The following is an 8,196-nucleotide window of genomic DNA, read 5'->3' as shown; positions in this document are numbered from 1 at the left end:
AATAAGAGAGCTGTATGAATTAGATATGTCAGATAATCATAGATTTACTCTTTTCTTATACTAAAAACAACAGTAACAACTATAATAAAACATCATGATGGCTACAAGTTCAAATGAGAACCAACAGTCGATGCCTCTTGATCACCATCTTTCAGCACCAAGATCACAGAAATCTACTTATTCAGTTTGGGTTTCCACATGAAGAGAGAGTTGGAAATCCAGCTAAAAAGCCCAACAGCCCCACATCCATGAACTGGACTAAACATATCAAATTCCAACTTTGCACAATCCATGGATTACACAATCCATGTTCAAGATAACACAACACATCTAGTTCCCAGCTCTTGGTTTCTAAATACCATCCTCCATACCCGGGCTACTTGGAAAAACAGTTGATTTCTGAGCTGGGGCTCAAAGGTACTCAATAAGCATGGACATTGTGTTGGACCAGAAAGCATAAAAGTGCTCAAAGACTAATAGGGACATGGCCAGAGGACATAGGAGCCAGACTGAAAGGGCTCCCAGTGGCCAAATGTGGGACAATTTAAGAATAATAAGAATAATGACTGAAATTGATTGTAACACACTGAATAATATTTTTTAAAGATACAAGTCCACAGTGATAATCAAAGTAGAAGGAGATAAAAAGATATTTACAAAAAAATGTCAGCTAATAAATGCAGAAGAAATGATAGAATTGGAAAAGCACTCTCTTACAATCCCCAGTGATCAGTTCAGGCAAAAATCATTAATGGACACTAAAACCATGAGACAAAAGGTTGTTGGGGAATAAGAAATTAGCATGATGCTGAAGTATCATGCCATAAATTGCATAGTAACTTCAAAGGGAAAAATTCACCTTTATAATAAAAAAGATCTAGCAGTCACCACCTTAACCAAGTGATCAAACTTAACATTATCTTAGTGTTAAGTGCCTCCTGAAATGCAGTATGAAAGATAAAGCATCACCATGAAATTGTTTTATTTTGTTTGTTTTGTTTTTTAAGTAAACTCTACACCATGCACGGGGCTCAAGAGTCACATGCTCTGCCAACTGAGCCAGCCAAGCGCCCCACCATGAAGTGTTCTTGCCAGAGATGTTACCAGAACCTAATCAAACCTCTAGACAAACTTCCAGGATACAGGAAATACAGAGAAGGAAGGAAAAAGTGTGTGGGGGGGGTACCTACTACCCTTTTATTAGCACAAAACAACATTATTTCACAATATATGTAAATAAAATCATCATACTCTACACCTTAAACTTATACAGTGATATTTGTCAATTATTTCTCAAAACTGGAAAAAATTAAATTAAGTTTAAAAAAATTTAAATTCAACCATAATCATTGGAAACTTCAATACTCCACTCTCAGTAATTGATAGAAAACCAGGCAAAAAGTCAGCAAGGACAAAGAACTGAACAACACTATGAACCAACTTGACCTAAAGACATCTATCCAACAGCCCACTCAACAAGAGCATAATACACATTCTTTTAAAGCACATATGGAACAATCTCCATGACAGACAATATGCTAGGCCATAAAACAAGTCTTAATGAATTTAAGATAATTTAAATCATGCAGAGTTTGTTCTCCAACCATAATGGAGTTCAATTAGAAATCAACAACAAAAGGGAATTTTGGAAATGCAAAAATATTTTGAAATTAATGAACACATTTTCTAACCCATGGGTTAAAGAAGAAATTACAAGTGAAATTAGGAAGTATTTTGATCTGAATGAAAATAAAAACACGATATATTAAAATGTATGGGATGCAGCTAAAGTGGCGCTTAGAAAGAGTTTTAAATGCCTACATTAGAAAAGAAAAAAAGAAAATGTCTGTATTAGAGAAGATTTCAAATCAATGATCTAATCTTTCATTTTAAAAATTTGGAAAAAGGGGCACCTGGGTGGCTCAGTCGTTAAGCATCTGCCTTTGGCTCAGGTCATGATCCCAGGGTCCTGGGATCGAGTCCCACATCGGGCTCCCTACTCCGTGGGAAGCCTGCTTTTCCCTCTCCCACTCCCCAGCTTGTGTTCCCTCTCTCGCTGTGTCTCTCTCTGTCAAATAAATAAATAAAATCTTTAAAAAAAAAAATCTGGAAAAAGGGACACCTGTGTGGCTCAGTCAGTTGGGTGTCCAACTCTTGATTTTGGCTCGGGTTGTGATCTCAGTGTCCTGGGATGGAGCTCTGTGTAGGGCTCTGCACTCAGCAAGGAGTCTGCTTCTCCCTCATCTTCTCCTGCTGCCCCTCTCCTCTACTCGAGCACATGCACTCTCTCTCTCAAATAAATAAATAAATCCTTTTAATTAATTAATTAAAAATCTAGAAAAAGAGCAAACAAAAATGAAAGGTAAGCATAAGGAAGAAAGTAATAAATATTAGAGCAGAAAATAAATAGAAAACCAAAAATAGAGAAAATTAATGAAACCAACATTGATTTTTTTAAAAGATCAATGAAATCAACAAATCCTTACCTGCACTAAGAAACTGAGATGATACAGATCACAAAAATTAGTAATGAAAGAGGGGACATTACCACTGACCCCTCAGAAATTAAAGGGAATACTACAAATGACTAAATGTTTATAAATTTGATAACTTGGGAGAAATTTGTCCAAATTCCTAAGAAATACAAAAACTGATTCAAGTAAAAAATAGAATATCTGAATAGATCTAAACACATAAAGACAATGAATTAGCCACTCAAAATCTTTCCACACAAATAAAAAAAAAAATCCCAGATGGTTTTCACTGGTGAAATTCATACTGATATTCTACAAATTCAGAAAATAAAGGATAAAAGAACACTGCCTAATTCATTCTATTGAGGCTAGGATCATTCTCTACCAAAATCAGACAAAAATATCACAAGAAAAGAAAACTGTAAACCAGTATCCCTCATGAATATAGATGTAAAAATTCTCAACAAAGTATTAGCAAGCTGAACCTAACAACATGTATGAGATTATATACCATTTATCCCACGAATGCAGTGTCCATTTAGCATCCAAAAATCAATATTAATAACACCATATTATATGTTTTTATATTACATGTTATAATTAACACCATCTTAACAAAACAAAGGACAAAAAATACAGCATCCCAATAGACACAGAAAAAACATTTGACAAAATCAACCACCTATTCTTGATAAAAACTCTTAACAAACAAGGAAGGGAAGGGAATTTCCTCAACCTGATAAAGAGCATCTACCCAAAACCTACACTGATTTCACTCAAATTAACTAAAAATGGACCAATGACTTAAATGTAAGAGCTAAAGCAGTAAAACTTGTAGAAGAAAACATAGGAGTAAATTTTCAAGGTTAGGAAAAAATTAGGTTAGGAAAAGATTTCATAGATATGACACCGAAATCATAATCGTATAGGAAAAAATGATAAATTAAATCTCACCAAAATTCAAAACTTTTGCACTTCAAAGGACACCATTAAGAAAATGAAAGAACAAGCAACAAACAGGGAGAAAAGATTTGCAAAACATGTATCCAAAAAAAGACTTGTATCCAAAATACACAAAGAATTCTTACACCTCTATAAGACAAATGACCCAGTCAAAAAATGGGTAAAAGATATGAACAGACATTTCACCAAAGTAGATACACAAATGACTAATGAGCACATGAAAAGATGTTTAACCTCAGTCACTAGAGAAATACAAATTAAACTCACATGAGATACCATTTCACACCTGCTAGAATGGCTAGAGTGAAAAAGACAAATGACAGACTTTGTTTGTCAAGGGTGTGGCAAAACAGGAGCCCCCAGACATTAATGGTAGAAATGTTAGTTGGTGCAGCCGCTTTGGAAAAGAGCTTGGCAGCTTCTCAAAAATATAAATCTAAAACTAGCATCAGAGCTAGCAATTCTACTCCTAAGGATTCTCCAAGAGAAATGAAAACATACATCCATACAAAGACTTATACATGAATGTTCATAGCAGTTTTATTCATAATAGCCAAAAACTGGAAAGAACCCAAATGTCCATCAACTAGTGAATAGACAAAATTCGGTATATCCATACAACGGAATATTAATTCAGCAATAAAAATGAATGAACTACTGACACATGCTGCATCATGGATAAACATTATGCTTAGTGAAAGAAGCCAGATATACAGGAAATGTTCATAAAAAGCAAATTTATAGAGACAGAAAGTAGATGAGTGGTTGGTTGGGCATGAAGGATCTTATTGGGAGGAGGAAAATATTGTTAAACTAATTAAAGGTCATGTTTTCACCCCTCAGTAAAGTTTCGAAAAATCATTGAACTGTATAGTTGAAATGTGTGAATTATGTATATGTGAAATAGACCTCAATAAAGCAGGTTTAAAAATCAATATTTGGGAGTGCCTGGGTGGCTCAGTCAGTTAGGAGTCTGCCTTCGGCTCAGGTCATGATCCCAGGGTCCTGGGATCAAGTCCCGCATCAGGCTCTTCTCCCTCTGCCTGTCGCTCTGCCTACTTGTGATCTCTCCCTATCTCTGTGTCAAATAAATAAATAAAATCTTTTAAAAAAAATAAAAATCAGTATTTGTTGAATCACTATATTGTACACCCAGAAATAATGTAACACTGTATGTTAAATATACTGGAATTTAAAATAAAAGTAAAAAAATAAAGTCAATATCACTTTTTTTTTTTTTAGGAGAAGACTATTCCAGAAGAGATATAGCCACCAAATCCATGCAAAAACCTAATTTGGTCCTGGATTGGGGGGAAAAGAATAGCTTTAAAAACACATTTGGGGGTGGGACACCTGGCTGTCTCAGTCGCTAGAGTGTGTGACTCTTGATCTCGGGGTTGTGAGTTCAAGCCCCACGTTGGCTGTAGAGATTACTTAAAATTTTTTTAAAAATTAAATCATTAAAAAACACACACATATTTGGGGGAAACTTTTCAATGGACTATAAAGTAGATGATACTACCAAATTGTTGGTACATTTTGTTGGCTGTGAGAATGATACTAGGTAAGTAGAATATCCTTAAATTCTCAGGAGATACAGCTGAAGAAGTCAGGGGTGAAACATGATGTCTACAACTTACTTTCAAATGATTTAGGGAAACACATACATACATACGTATGAAGATAGACAATATAAATGTGAAAAAAATGTTAACAATTGTTGAATATATGGAAGGTATACAGGTATTCATTGTACCATTCTCTCAACTTTTCTAGAGCTTTAACAATTTTCAAAATAAAATGTGTGGGTAAAAATAGTCCAGGCACCACACTCATCTGCTTTAGGATAGACCTTCAAAAAATCTTTACTTAATAAGCAAGTTGCACTAGTAAAATGACTCTCTACTTTGTGTTTCCTCCATCCCTCTCTTATTACCCCAGCCACACTAGATTTCCTTCAGTATTTCAAGGGAATTTGAACTTTTTTTAGGATTTATTTATTTAAGTAATCTCTGAACCCAACTTGGGGCTTGAACTCACCACCCCCAAGATCGAGTCACATGCTCTTCCAACTGGGCCAGCCAGGCGCCCCTCAAATGAGTTTGAATTTCATGTGCCTTCCTATCTCGGGCCCTCCCCTTCCCTGGCTTCTCTCACAATACCCCATAACTTTGATTCAAATGCTTGCCAAAATTATAATAATTCATTCAATTATTTGTCCCATGATCTGTCTCTCACAAAGGATTGTAACATTCAGGAGGGTGAGAACTTGTCCACATCATGTCTCCAGTCCTGTGCAGGGCTTGGTATGTAGTAAGCACCCAGTAAATATTTTTAAGAGAATGAATGAATGAATTTAATAAATCTACCAATCACTAGTGTTAGGGAAGCACCACTGCACCTTAAAACAGGTCTGTCTCTAAGGAACAGTTAAAATTTTAGTTCCAGTCTGGTTGATATTCCCTGGAGGTCTGTGCCCACCTGTTTCTCACTATGTCTATAATGGACCTCCATTTGGGAGTAGGTAGAAAATCAAACAGACCGAGCGTGCAGTCATTTAGGGGGGAAATACATTGTAAAGAACGTGGTAAATCAGTCAAGGACAAGGCAGAAAACATTGTTCAAAGGCTGCCCCGATGACTGACCAGAGCTTACTGCAGCATCTGGCGCATCATGGATGTGGCAGGCTGATTAAGAAAGTGGCTTATGATTTGTTTTCTCGGTTTTGCTGCTGTCAATCATCAAGGAGTCAACATTTTTTCCTCTCCCAGGAGAGTAGCTAGAGATCTTGGATACTAAAATCTGAATTTTCCTCTCCCTGTGGGGGCAGTTAATAAGCACTTATTTCTTTAAAAAAAAAAAAAAGACACAACAAATTGGAGTCTACTGCCGCATAAAACAATACCTTTGTTTAGAAGCAGGGATTTGTTATTATTTTTTTAAAAGATTTTATTTATTTATTTGAGAAAGAAAGAGTACAAGGAGAGGAGGGGCAGAGGCAGAGGGAGAAGCAGACTCCCCGCTGAGCAGGGAACCCGATGCGGGACTCAATCCCAGGACCCTGAGATCATGACCTGAGCCGAAGGCAGACGCTTAACCAGCTGAGCCACCCAAGCGCCCCAGGGATTTGCTATTAAAAGTATAAGTTTATTGAGAGAATTAACTAGACTGGGGAGAGAATGCAATGCAGGCTTTGTGTTTTTCTGGATGAAGAGGGGGGTTCTAGAATGAAGACAGCTGTTCCCCTATGAAGAGGAAGAGAAGTGGGAGGGATAGGGACATGAGTCATGCATATTCAGAGGGTCTGAGGTGGCAGAACTCCAGATCACTTGTCCACTAGTACTTGGGAGGACTGAGCTATAATCCTTGCAATGTGGCAATCTCTGAGGACAGCACCTAGTAATCTGTGTTTAAGAAGTCCTCCAGACCCAAAAATCAAACAATCCAATTAAAAAATAGGCAGAAGACCTGAACAGACATCTCTCCAAAGAAGACATCCAGATGGCCAACAGACGCATGAAAAGATGCTCGACATCACTCATTATCGGGGAAATGCAAATCAAAGCTACAACGAGATATCACTTCACTTCTGTCAATATGGCTAAAATCAACAACACAAGAAACAGCAGGCGATGGGTGCCTGGGGGCTCAGTCAGTTGAGCATCTGCCTTCAGCTCAGGTCATGATCTCAGGGTCCTGCGATTGAGCCCCGAGTCAGGCTCCCTGCTCCTGCTCAGCAGGGAGTCTGCTTCTCCCCCTGTCCCTCCCACCTCCCCCCTGCTCATACTCTCTCTCTCTCTTTCTCTCTCACTCTCTCTCTCAAATAAATAAATAAAATCTTAAAACACACACACACACAGCTGGCGTTAGCAAGGATGTGGAGAAAAAGGAACCTCATGCACTGTTGGTGGGAATGCAAACTGGTGCAGTCACTGTGGAAAACAGTATGGAAGTTCCTCAAAAAGTTAAAAATAGAGCTACCCTAAAATCCAGTAATACCACTACTAGGTATTTACCCAAAGAATACAAAAATACTAATTCAAAGGGATACATGCACCCTGATGTTTATAGCAGCATTATCAACAATAGCCATACTATGGAAAGAGCCCAAATGTTGCCCACTGATTAGTGAATGGATAAAGATATGTGTATACACACACACACACACAATGGAATATTATTCAGCCATAAAAAAACAATGAAATCCAGCCATTTTCAATGACATAGATGGAGCTAGAGTATAATGCTATGTAAAATAAGTCAGTCAGAGAAAGACAAATAAATACCATATGATTTCGCTCATAGGTGGAGTTTAAGAAACAAAACAAATGAGCAAAGGGGGAAAAAAAGAAAGAGAGAGAGAGAGGCAAACCAAGAAACAGACTATAGAGAACTATAGAGAACACACTGATGGTTACCAGAGGGGAGGTGGGTGGGGGGATGGGTGCAATAGGTGATGGGGATGAAGGAGTGTACTTGTGATGAGCACCAGGTGATTTAAAAAGTCCTCCAGATAATTCTTTTTTTTTTTTTTAAGATTTTATTTATTTATTTGACAGAGAGAGACACAGTGAGAGAGGGAACACAAGCAGGGGGAGTGGGAGAGGGAGAAGCAGGCTTCCCGCGGAGCAGGGAGCCCAATGCGGGGCTCGATCCCAGGATCCTGGGATCATGACCTGAGCCGAAGGCAGACGCTTAACGACTGAGCCACCCAGGCGCCCCCCTCCAGATAATTCTTAAGCACATTTGAGTTTGAGAA

Source organism: Leptonychotes weddellii, chromosome 1 (assembly GCF_054177405.1).
Source record: "Leptonychotes weddellii isolate Sample4059 chromosome 1, ASM5417740v2, whole genome shotgun sequence".
Taxonomy (NCBI): Eukaryota; Metazoa; Chordata; class Mammalia; order Carnivora; family Phocidae; genus Leptonychotes; species Leptonychotes weddellii.
This window is presented reverse-complemented; position numbering follows the sequence as displayed.